The sequence below is a fragment of the Candoia aspera genome, chromosome 1, assembly GCF_035149785.1.
Source record: "Candoia aspera isolate rCanAsp1 chromosome 1, rCanAsp1.hap2, whole genome shotgun sequence".
Lineage (NCBI taxonomy): Eukaryota > Metazoa > Chordata > Lepidosauria > Squamata > Boidae > Candoia > Candoia aspera.
In genome coordinates, this window is record NC_086153.1 from 62830283 (window position 1) to 62840548 (window position 10266).

A 10266-nucleotide genomic window follows, 5' to 3' on the forward strand; every position below is an offset into this window, starting at 1 on the left:
TGAAGTTCAATATCCAAATACCAATGGCCAGTGGTGATTTCTTCCCTTCATTGTGAAAGCTGTTTATACATTCCTATCATTTGCTTCTGGTTTTAGCCATTTACAAATCCAGGATAGAATTTGTCCTTTAATGATCCCTAAGATTTCTCTTTGACAAAGACATGTTTATTCTTGGGGGTAACAAAGAGATGGCTTCATAGCAGGCTCTTGCAGCTGTGGTACAAGCCGAGTTTTCTCTTAGTTTTGCTAGGAAACTGATAACAATATAGCCAGCAAATCAACCTCTCATTTGGATTTGGCTCTCCCACCTCCCTGCACTGTTGGCAGCTTTCCTTCCCCTTATCTATTCTCATTCATTTAAATCAGTGTTCTTCAAACTTGGCAACTTCAAGATTTGTGGACTTCAACTCCCAGAATTCCCAAGCCACCTGGCTGGGGAATTCTGGGAGTTGAAGTTCACATATCTTAAAGTTGCCAAGTTTGAAAAACACTGATTTAAATGTTCATTGGTCACTTATTTTCAATACGACAGCCTTTACTTCTTGAGAGTGCCATTGTGTCAGATCTTTACCAGGATACCATTGCATCATGGTAATAAATAAGTCAACTGTCCTTCTCATGGCCTGGGGAGAAACAAAAGATACTTGATACAGCAGCTGCACCTGTGACTGCTGCTTTTCATCCTCAATTTCAAGCATGCAAAGGGTGCTGAAAAATTCCAAGTAAGCACTAGCGTAATGCCTGTGGCATTCCCTGGCAGCTGATAGAGAATTTCCCATGAATATGTGAGTGGAAGAAGGCTGTTGGGCCCAGAGGACAGCCCTAGGCTGACACATCCTGAGTCTTATAAAGGGAGCCACCTGGCTGAAGCTTCTCCATTCATGCCATCAAGAATCAGTACCAGATTCCATAGGAATAATTCCTCTTCCAATTTAAGAGAACCTCAGCCCCAATACTGTTATATTGACAAAACATTGAGTGGTTTTCTAGTTTGTCTGCAAACCCAGTTCCAAACTACATAGAGACAAATCAGGCCAAACAGGTATCCTGAGCCCTTTCGACCTTTAATCCAACAAAAATAAAACAAAATAAGCAACGAATTCTTCAGCAAAGGATCGTTACCTTGTCATGGTGCTGGAGCTTGAGCACCTCAATGATGCCATGAGCTAAACCGTGAAGGGCCACCCAAGACGGGAAGGTCATGACAGAGAGGTCAGATTAAATGCGATCCTTGGGGATGGTAATGGCAACCCACCCCAGTATTCTTGCCGTGAAAACTAAATGGATCAGTACAACCAGAGATATGTTGGTATACCATCGGAAGATGAGACCCCCAGGTCGGAAGATGGTCAAAATGCTATTGGGGAAGAACAGAGGATGAGTTCAACTAGCCCCAGACGTGATGACGCAGCTAGCTCAAAGCCAAAAGGACGGCGAGCGGCCGACGGTGCTGGTGGTGAACGGCGAATCTGATGTTCTAAGGATCAACACACCATTGGAACCTGGAATGTAAGATCTATGAGCCAGGGCAAATTGGATGTGGTTATTGGTGAGATGTCAAGATTAAAGATAGACATTTTGGGCATCAGTGAACTGAAATGGACTGGAGTGGGCCACTTCACATCAAATGACCACCAGATCTACTACTGTGGACAAGAGGACCACAGAAGAAATGGAGTAGCCTTCATAATTAATAGTAAAGTGGCTAAAGCAGTGCTTGGATACAATCCAAAAAACAATAGAATGATCTCAATTGGAATTCAGGGCAAGCCATCTAACATCACAGTGATCCAAATATACACCCCAACCACAGATGCTGAAGAAGCTGAAGTAGAGCAGTTCTATGAGGATCTGCAGCACCTACTGGACAACACACCTAAAAGAGATGTTATTTTCATCACGGGAGACTGGAATGCTAAGGTGGGCAGTCAAATGACACCTCGAATTACAGGTAAGCATGGCCTGGGAGAACAAAACGAAGCAGGACATAGGCTGATAGAATTTTGCCAAGACAACTCACTCTGCATCACAAACACTCTCTTACAACAACCTAAGAGACGGCTTTATACATGGACTTCCCCAGATGGACAACACCGAAATCAGACTGACTACATCCTTTGCAGCCAAAGGTAGCGGACATCTATACAGTCGGTAAAAACAAGACCTGGAGCTGACTGTAGTTCAGATCACAAACTTCTTCTTGCACAATTTAGGATCAGATTAAAGAGATTAGGGAAGACCCACAGATCAGCTAGATATGAGCTCACTAATATTCCTAAGGAATATGCAGTGGAGGTGAAGAATCGATTTAAGGGACTGGACTTAGTAGATAGGGTCCCGGAAGAACTCTGGACAGAAGTTCGCAACATTGTTCAGGAGGCGGCAACAAAATACATCCCAAAGAAAGAGAAAACCAAGAAGGCAAAATGGCTGTCTGCTGAGACACTAGAAGTAGCCCAAGAAAGAAGTAAAGCAAAAGGCAACAGCGACAGGGGGAGATATGCCCAATTAAATGCAAAATTCCAGAGGTTAGCCAGAAGAGAGAAGGAATTATTTTTAAACAAGCAATGTGTGGAAGTGGAAGAAGACAATAGAATAGGAAGGACAAGAGACTTCTTCCAGAAAATTAGAAACATCGGAGGTAAATTCCAGGCAAAAATGGGTATGATCAAAAACAAAGATGGCAAAGACCTAACAGAAGAAGAAGAGATCAAGAAAAGGTGGCAAGAATATACAGAAGTCCTGTATAGGAAGGATAACAATATCGGGGATAGCTTTGATGGTGTGGTCAGGGAGCTAGAGCCAGACATCCTGAAGAGTGAGGTTGAATGAGCCTTAAGAAGCATTGCTAATAACAAGGCAGCAGGAGACGACGGCATCCCAGCTGAACTGTTCAAAATCTTGCAAGATGATGCTGTCAAGGTAATGCATGCTATATGCCAGCAAATTTGGAAAACACAAGAATGGCCATCAGACTGGAAAAAATCAACTTATATCCCCATACCAAAAAAGGGAAACACTAAAGAATGTTCAAACGATCGAACAGTGGCACTCCTTTCACATGCCAGTAAGGTAATGCTCAAGATCCTGCAAGACTTCAGCAATTCATGGAGCGAGAATTGCCAGATGTACAAGCTGGGTTTAGAAAAGGCAGAGGAACTCGGGACCAAATTGCCAATATCCGCTGGATAATGGAAAAAGCCAGGGAGTTTCAGAAAAACATCTATTTCTGTTTTATTGACTACTCTAAAGCCTTTGACTGTGTGGACCATAACAAATTGTGGTAAGTTCTTAGTGGTGTGGGGATACCAAGTCATCTTGTATGCCTCCTGAAGAATCTGTATAACGACCAAGTAGCAACAGTAAGAACAGACCACGGAACAAAGGACTGGTTCAAGATTGGGCAAGGAGTATGGCAGGGCTGTATACTCTCACCCTACCTATTCAACTTGTATGCAGAACACATCATGCGACATGCTGGGCTTGAGGAATCCAAGGCTGGAGTTAAAATCGCTGGAAGAAACATTAACAATCTCAGATATGCAGATGATACCACTTGGATGGCTGAAAGCGAAGAGGAACTGAGGAGCCTTATGATGAAGGTGAAAGAAGAAAGTGCAAAAGCTGGCTTGCAGCTAAACCTCAAAAAAACCAAGATTATGGCAACCAGCTTGATTTATAACTGGCAAATAGAGGGAGAAAATGTAGAAGCAGGGAAAGACTTTGTATTTCTAGGTGCGAAGATTACTGCAGATGCTGACTGCAGCCAGGAAATCAGAAGACGCTCAATCCTTGGGAGAAGAGCAATGACAAATCTCAATAAAATAGTTAAGAGCAGAGACATCACACTGACAACAAAGGTCCACATAGTTAAAGCAATGGTGTTCCCCGTAGTAACATATGGCTGCGAGAGCTGGACCATAAGGAAGGCTGAGAGAAGGAAGATCGATAATTTTGAACTGTGGTGTTGGAGGAAAATTCTGAGAGTGCCTTGGACTGCAAGAAGATCAAACCAGTCCATCCTCCAGGAAATCAAGCCAGACTGCTCACTTGAGGGAACGATATTAAAGGCAAAACTGAAATACTTTGGCCACATAATGAGAAGACAGGACACCCTGGAGAAGGTGCTGATGCTTGGGAGAGTGGGAGGCAAAAGGAAGAGGGGCCGACCAAGGGCAAGGTGGATGGATGATATTCTAGAGGTGACGGACTCGTCCCTGGGGGAGCTGGGTGTGTTGACGACCGACAGGAAGCTCTGGCGTGGGCTGGTCCATGAAGTCACGAAGAGTCGGAAGCGACTAAACGAATAAAGAACAACAAGCAACAAATTGCAGTGTTGAAAACCAGCCATTTCTCTGCTGATTTTGGGGAACAAGATCTATGAGTGTTCAAGGAGTTGCAGGTTAGAGTACCTCACAGACAGCTTCCTCTTGCCCTAACAAATTTCAAGAACTTCACAGAGATCAAGAGACTAAAGAGCTTGGAAATGCTGACCCAGAAATGTGGACCCTGATGATCAACAAAGACCCACTGCCCTCTCAGCCCTACCACCTTTGAAAACCACCCAGAGGCAAAAGGGCAGCACATGTGGATGCTTGCAGGCTGGTGTTTGCTGCCATGCTTCAGGAATGAAAAAAATAACAGATTTGAAAATGGAATGCTATGCTTCATCATATCAAATTTGCTTAGTAAAATTTTATGCAGAGTAATCCAGATAAGTGATGGAGAAGATTCCAAGTCTGCAATCTTTATGATTTCTTGTTATAACTGGGGGCATTTGTGATCTGCTGTCGGGTATTCCAAGTATGAACACATGAGTCAGACATGAGGCTTGGTTAGCTGAAGCTCTCAAACCAATGCTTATCAACAAGGCAGTACGATTCCAAATTAGGGAAGGGGTGTGTGGAGACCATACTGAGAACACTTCCTGTTGTATGTCCCCTTGCTGGGATATACACCTCCATGGCAGGAGCATTGCTGAAACAGCCTGTCTCACTCTTTTCCCCCCACAGGTAAGCTTGGCTGTTCAGACAAGTGGGTACCAGGCTGGAGATCTCATCACATAGGGTTGTAGGTAGGGTTGTAAACTCACCCATGCAATGGGAACAGGCAGCCTGGCAGCTGTCAGCCTCCGCCAAGTGTATGAGCTTAGCCAAGGGCGCAGGTGGCAAGTTGAACAGCTGCCAGGTCAGAGTTCCATTTAACCTCAGTGTCCTAAAGGATCCCAGAAAGAAGCAGATGGCACATTTCCCCACATCCTTACTATATTTTCATATATGTGGTTCATTGCTTAGTTGCAAATTACACATCCATTTACATCTAAATGTATAGAAGCAAAAATCATTGTTATTTCACATTGCTATTTCCCTAAAAGGAGGCCAGGGCAGGAGAGCTAAAATGCACAGTGTACTAGCAAGGAGTGGGCCCAGTACAGTCAGAGTACATTATACACTGATGGTGAGAGAGTTCACACATAAAACTAAGCTATTGTTTAACTGTGTTTTATCAAGTAACCCACAAGTGATGAAGTTCATATAAGATGCTAAAGCTATAAATCACATGGCTTGCAGATCACAATGGTTGGGTTGACACAACACATTAAGTCAAAACCAAACAAAGCACCTATATGAAATATGGGAATCGGATTAGTGTTTCCAAATTACATCATAAAATTATTTAATAATATTCAAGGTCATGATGAATCAACAATAAATAATTAAATAAAAAATAAAAATAAAAATAAAAATAAAGAATCAGCATTCTGAATCTGAATAGATTAGCTATACCCATTTCTTCTGTTACAACAACCAAATAACATAGCTCTTCCTGTAAACATTCATAGAAAGTTCAGATATATTATTAAATCTCTAACCTGTAGCTGACATTATATATTCTGAAAAATATCTAACAATTAATTGACCTCACCATAATATACAAAGCAGCTTATTTTAAATTTCTGAGTCTAATCTTATTAGTATGGAAGTCATCAGATGTTATGTCATCTTCTGCCTTAAATTTTCAAATCTATATCCCCTGGGGTTGTTACCTTAAAAAAAGCTATGAATTACAACTTTGGATTTACAGCATATCCATTTTACAGAATTGTTCCAGTTCCTTAGAAGAAAGTGGAAAGCTTTGGTCCAAAGAGCAAATTTACTAAAGTTTTGCCCATGTCTTGATAACCACCTATCTCTTAGGAGGGAGGGTGCTGTACAAAATTTGAAAGAGAGGGACTAGGGAATGAACACCACTGAGCTCATTGGAACTTGTACCTAAACAAACATGTGTATCATTCCCCTGCATGACCTTTAAATGACTAAAAAGGTAGCTGCATACAGTATTCTGCAGTTCCAAATATCAGGTACAAATTACTGGAAGGAACTGGTGACGCAGCACTTTTATAATAGCGTATCTAATGAATATGTCTGCTTCATACCAGCTGACCTTTTTGGGCCACCGTGAGATCTTTCATTCTTTGTTGTCTTATCATTTGTCAAAGTTCCCTTCTTTAATCTAGGCTGAAAACAGTTAATCCAAGGAACAAGAAGCTAGCAACGCTAATCAATAGTATTTATTAGAAGAAAAGTTATAAAGTTACAACACAAAAATCCAGCCAGTAGCTTACTTTCAAATGAGATACTTTTATATACACAATTTTATGGCAGCAATATCAAATAACTTGCCAATATCCTCCATTTTTGGGAGGGCGGGGACTGGAATCCTGTAGACAGGACAGTCTACATATCTTCACTTTTTTGGTAACTGCTAGTCTTTTTATCAGTGTAATAAAAAACTCTCACATCTTTGCACTGTTGACTAATACGGTTTTTACTGCTACATAGCACTATATTGTTCCATGCTTTCAGGTCTGACAGCTAGTGGATATAAATAAATAGAAGCAAGAAGCTTACATTACTTCCTCTCTTAAACAAAATGAGCACAGTTGTATCTTATATATAACGACAATTACTAGCACATTGATTTCTCAATTATCAGACACCTAGACATTCCTGGGGATAGAATCATTTCTCATTTAACATCAGAAATGAATTAACATTTTAAAAAGTACAGAAAATCCAACAGTTAAATCCTTGTACTTGCCATATTAATTACATGAAGTTATATGGATAGTGATATGCCTTGATCTTGCACTTTCAGTTAATACTATGTTTTGATATAAGCCATCCCTTGAAGTAGAGTTTAGCTTACACTCTTTCATAATGCTTATACTCTACCAACAAGCCAGTTTCTTTTTTCTTAGTAATGACTGCCAGTTATGGAAACTGATACAGCATACATAAATTCGTCAAAACTATTTCTCTTCTCACCCCCATTTGGCAGACATAAGAACTGACCACACTTCACCTAAGTTGTAATGGATGAAGAACTACAAGCTATTCAGGGATTGTGCCAATTCCTATGCTGCATTACAATAAGCAGAACTCAAATGGGAAAAAGGTAGATCCAAATCCAAGGGCTGCTGCTCCAACCCATTTTCTCTGACTCTCTAGCTACAACACAACTGCATTTCAGCACTCCCCAGCAGGTGGCAGCATTTGGCTCAGTTTGTCTGAGTTCAGAAGGCACGCAGGTTTAGCCCTGGTTAGCGCTGGATGGGAGACTCCAGGGAATTCCATGGCTGGAAGCTAGATTGGGAAGACAAAGGAAAAATCCCAAAAGGCCACAGCAAACCATTTCCACACTGCTGCCAAGAAAACAGCAGGGATGTGCCCATGAGGCCACCAGGAGGCAAGGCTGACTCAGAGCAATCTTTATACGCCATACCATCAATGGTTGAACCTCACATCTGGATAAATTGAACCAGGGACCGGAATGCTTCAATGAGAAGAAAAGATCTCTGGAATAGGAGCATTAAAACTCCATTAACAACTTGGGCAACCTTGGGAAGGTTAGTTATTTCCTAGCTTAGCTCCACCTCTCTAATGAGAACAACAGTGCCTTCCTTCAAGGTTTACAATTACAATGGGAGGATACATTTACTTGCAATGGCAAATAATGGATACCCATCTTTTACCAATTTCCAAAGATGCTTTTATAACATTTGCATATTTAGAAGCCAATCATTAGTTAAAATGTCATCTCAAGGCAGGTAACATAGCCCAGGTCTTTCCCAAAATCAGAAACATGTATTACTTGCTTAGCATTTTGCTTTGGAACGAAACCTCTGTTCTACCCCATCTGATTGCGAGGCTCAACATGTACCACTTTATTTAGCCTTCAGCCTGCCCCGCCAATTCTAATCAAGTCACCTCTGTGTTAGTGGTTTATCATCAGATGTTGATGCACTGAGATCCAGGCACACCCACACATTACAGACCCTGACTAAGATTAAATCAATAACTAGAATAAATGGCAACACTGATTTTTCAAAATAACAGTGACAAAAAAATCATCATCATCATCTGGGAAGGAATCTCAGAGGACTCTCTCTACAGCTTCCTCCCCCTTTCCATCCAGCTTGCTTTTACATTCAATCCAATATATAATCAGAGCAGAAGCGGGAGTGCTCTAAAGGGACTGCTCAAAGGAAGTGGATAATGTAACTGTAGTGGAAGGAGGAAAGAATAAATGAATTAAAGGGGGAAGGAAAAATCGGGCAAAGCCAGCCAGTAGAGCAGCAGATTTTTTAAAAAAAGTTTAGCAGATCTTACCCATTTTAAAACATCTTTATATACACTTATAGTTTAATCTTAGAATGGTTTGTAGACCTAGATGTTGCATGAAGAGCCCACGTATTATAATGTTACAACCCAGTAGAAACATTTGGAGAAGGTGCCTGTTCTGGTAGCCTGTCATATTTCATAGTGTCTCTTTAGTTCAGCCTTCCCTAGCCTGGTATCCTAGGATGTGTTGGACTTCAATTCCTATAATTCACAGCCAGCAGGCCAGGCTGAATGGAGATTATGGGAGCTGAAGTTCAACACAGCCACCAGGAGATCAAGGTAGGGAGGGCATTTTTGTTCTGGCACAGTCAGGGAGAGACGTTTTGACTGACAGCAACAAGTCCATTACTGTATCTCCAGAATATACCTGGAAAAACCAGAAAGCCTCTGTGTGGCATAGAGGAGGAGGCAAAGATGATGGCTTGGAACCGATCTGATTCCTCCCTGCCTGCCGCTTTTGTGGCCTATTTCCCAGAAGCATCTGGTGTGTTTTCCAAAAGCTGCAGTAAAATCTTCCCAAACAAAAGCCGCATGAAAGAGACAACTTGCTCCCTCCTAGGCTCTCCCTCTACAGGACTTTCCTTCCTGGCGGTATTGTATGCCCAAGGAAGAGGGGGGAGTGACTGCAGCATCGCGGACCAACATCATCGTGATCACACCATCGAGAGTGGAAACAGCAACAAAGAAGCACCCAGCCTTTCTCTCCGTGCCATCTTGATCTCGATACCTGTGTCTTATTTACGCACACTGTACCAACAAATCCATGCAGGCTCATTGAGTCCGAAAAAAACCAAGGCCACGACCTTCGGGTGGCAAATAAGCCACCCTGTCCTCCTCCTTTCCCCTCTGACATTGTGCAGGAAATGCCGGGAAACTGCAACGAAATGCAGCAGCTAGCTCAGGTGGACTTTCAGGGTGGGGGGAGGTGGGGAAGGAGGCGGCTGCGCCCGGCCCAGCGGGGGAGAAAGAGAGTCCCACCAAGTAGGGAAAATGCAGCGGGATCCAAGCCTGCCTACGATCCTGCCGCAGGGCTCCGCAAAGGGACGGCGGCACACACGTAGAGGGCGAAAAGCAGCGGCAGCCCGCGCGCCCCGCTCGCTGCCACTCTGCAGGCGTGTGCTTGCGCCAGATCGCCAGGAGCCCCGAGCCGCGCCGCCGCCGCCGCTTCCATTGTTCTATCGCAAGGCAAAGGGAGGGAACCACCAACCTCAGCCGCGGATCTCTCTTGAGTAAACACATTCCGGCTTAGAGAGGGAGCCGAGGAACACACGGAAAGCCATTTCCCAAAGGATTTCTCGGGGTGACCCAGCTTCCCGGGCTCCCTGGGAAACAGGATTTTGGAGTCGTTATCGCTGCGGGCGGGGGGCAAGGGGAGGAAAGAGGCATTGCAAAGGGACGAGGAGCAACAACCGGGCGGCTTACCCCGTGTTCAAGGTAGAGTCGCTCCTCCTTGCCTCTCAGCCTTCGCTCCTCCAGCGCACTCAGCTCTGGCTGCGCTCCCCTTTCCTAAATGAATACTCCTCTTTCCCTCACTGGATTGGCTCGCGCCTCCCCGCTCCAGCTTCTTCTAGGCTAAAAGAAC

General features: G+C 43.3%; 1 protein-coding gene across 1 annotated transcript in view; it reads right to left on the minus strand.

The window, feature by feature from the left end:
* The window catches only part of TMEM63B (transmembrane protein 63B), a 79600-nt gene extending 69356 nt beyond the window's left edge, over positions 1 to 10244 (minus strand). Inside the window, exon 1 of the mRNA XM_063305090.1 lies at positions 10107 to 10244. The gene's annotated coding sequence lies outside the window, so the exon portion shown is untranslated. The remainder of the gene's footprint in view (positions 1 to 10106) is intronic.
* Positions 10245 to 10266: the final 22 nt, after the last annotated feature.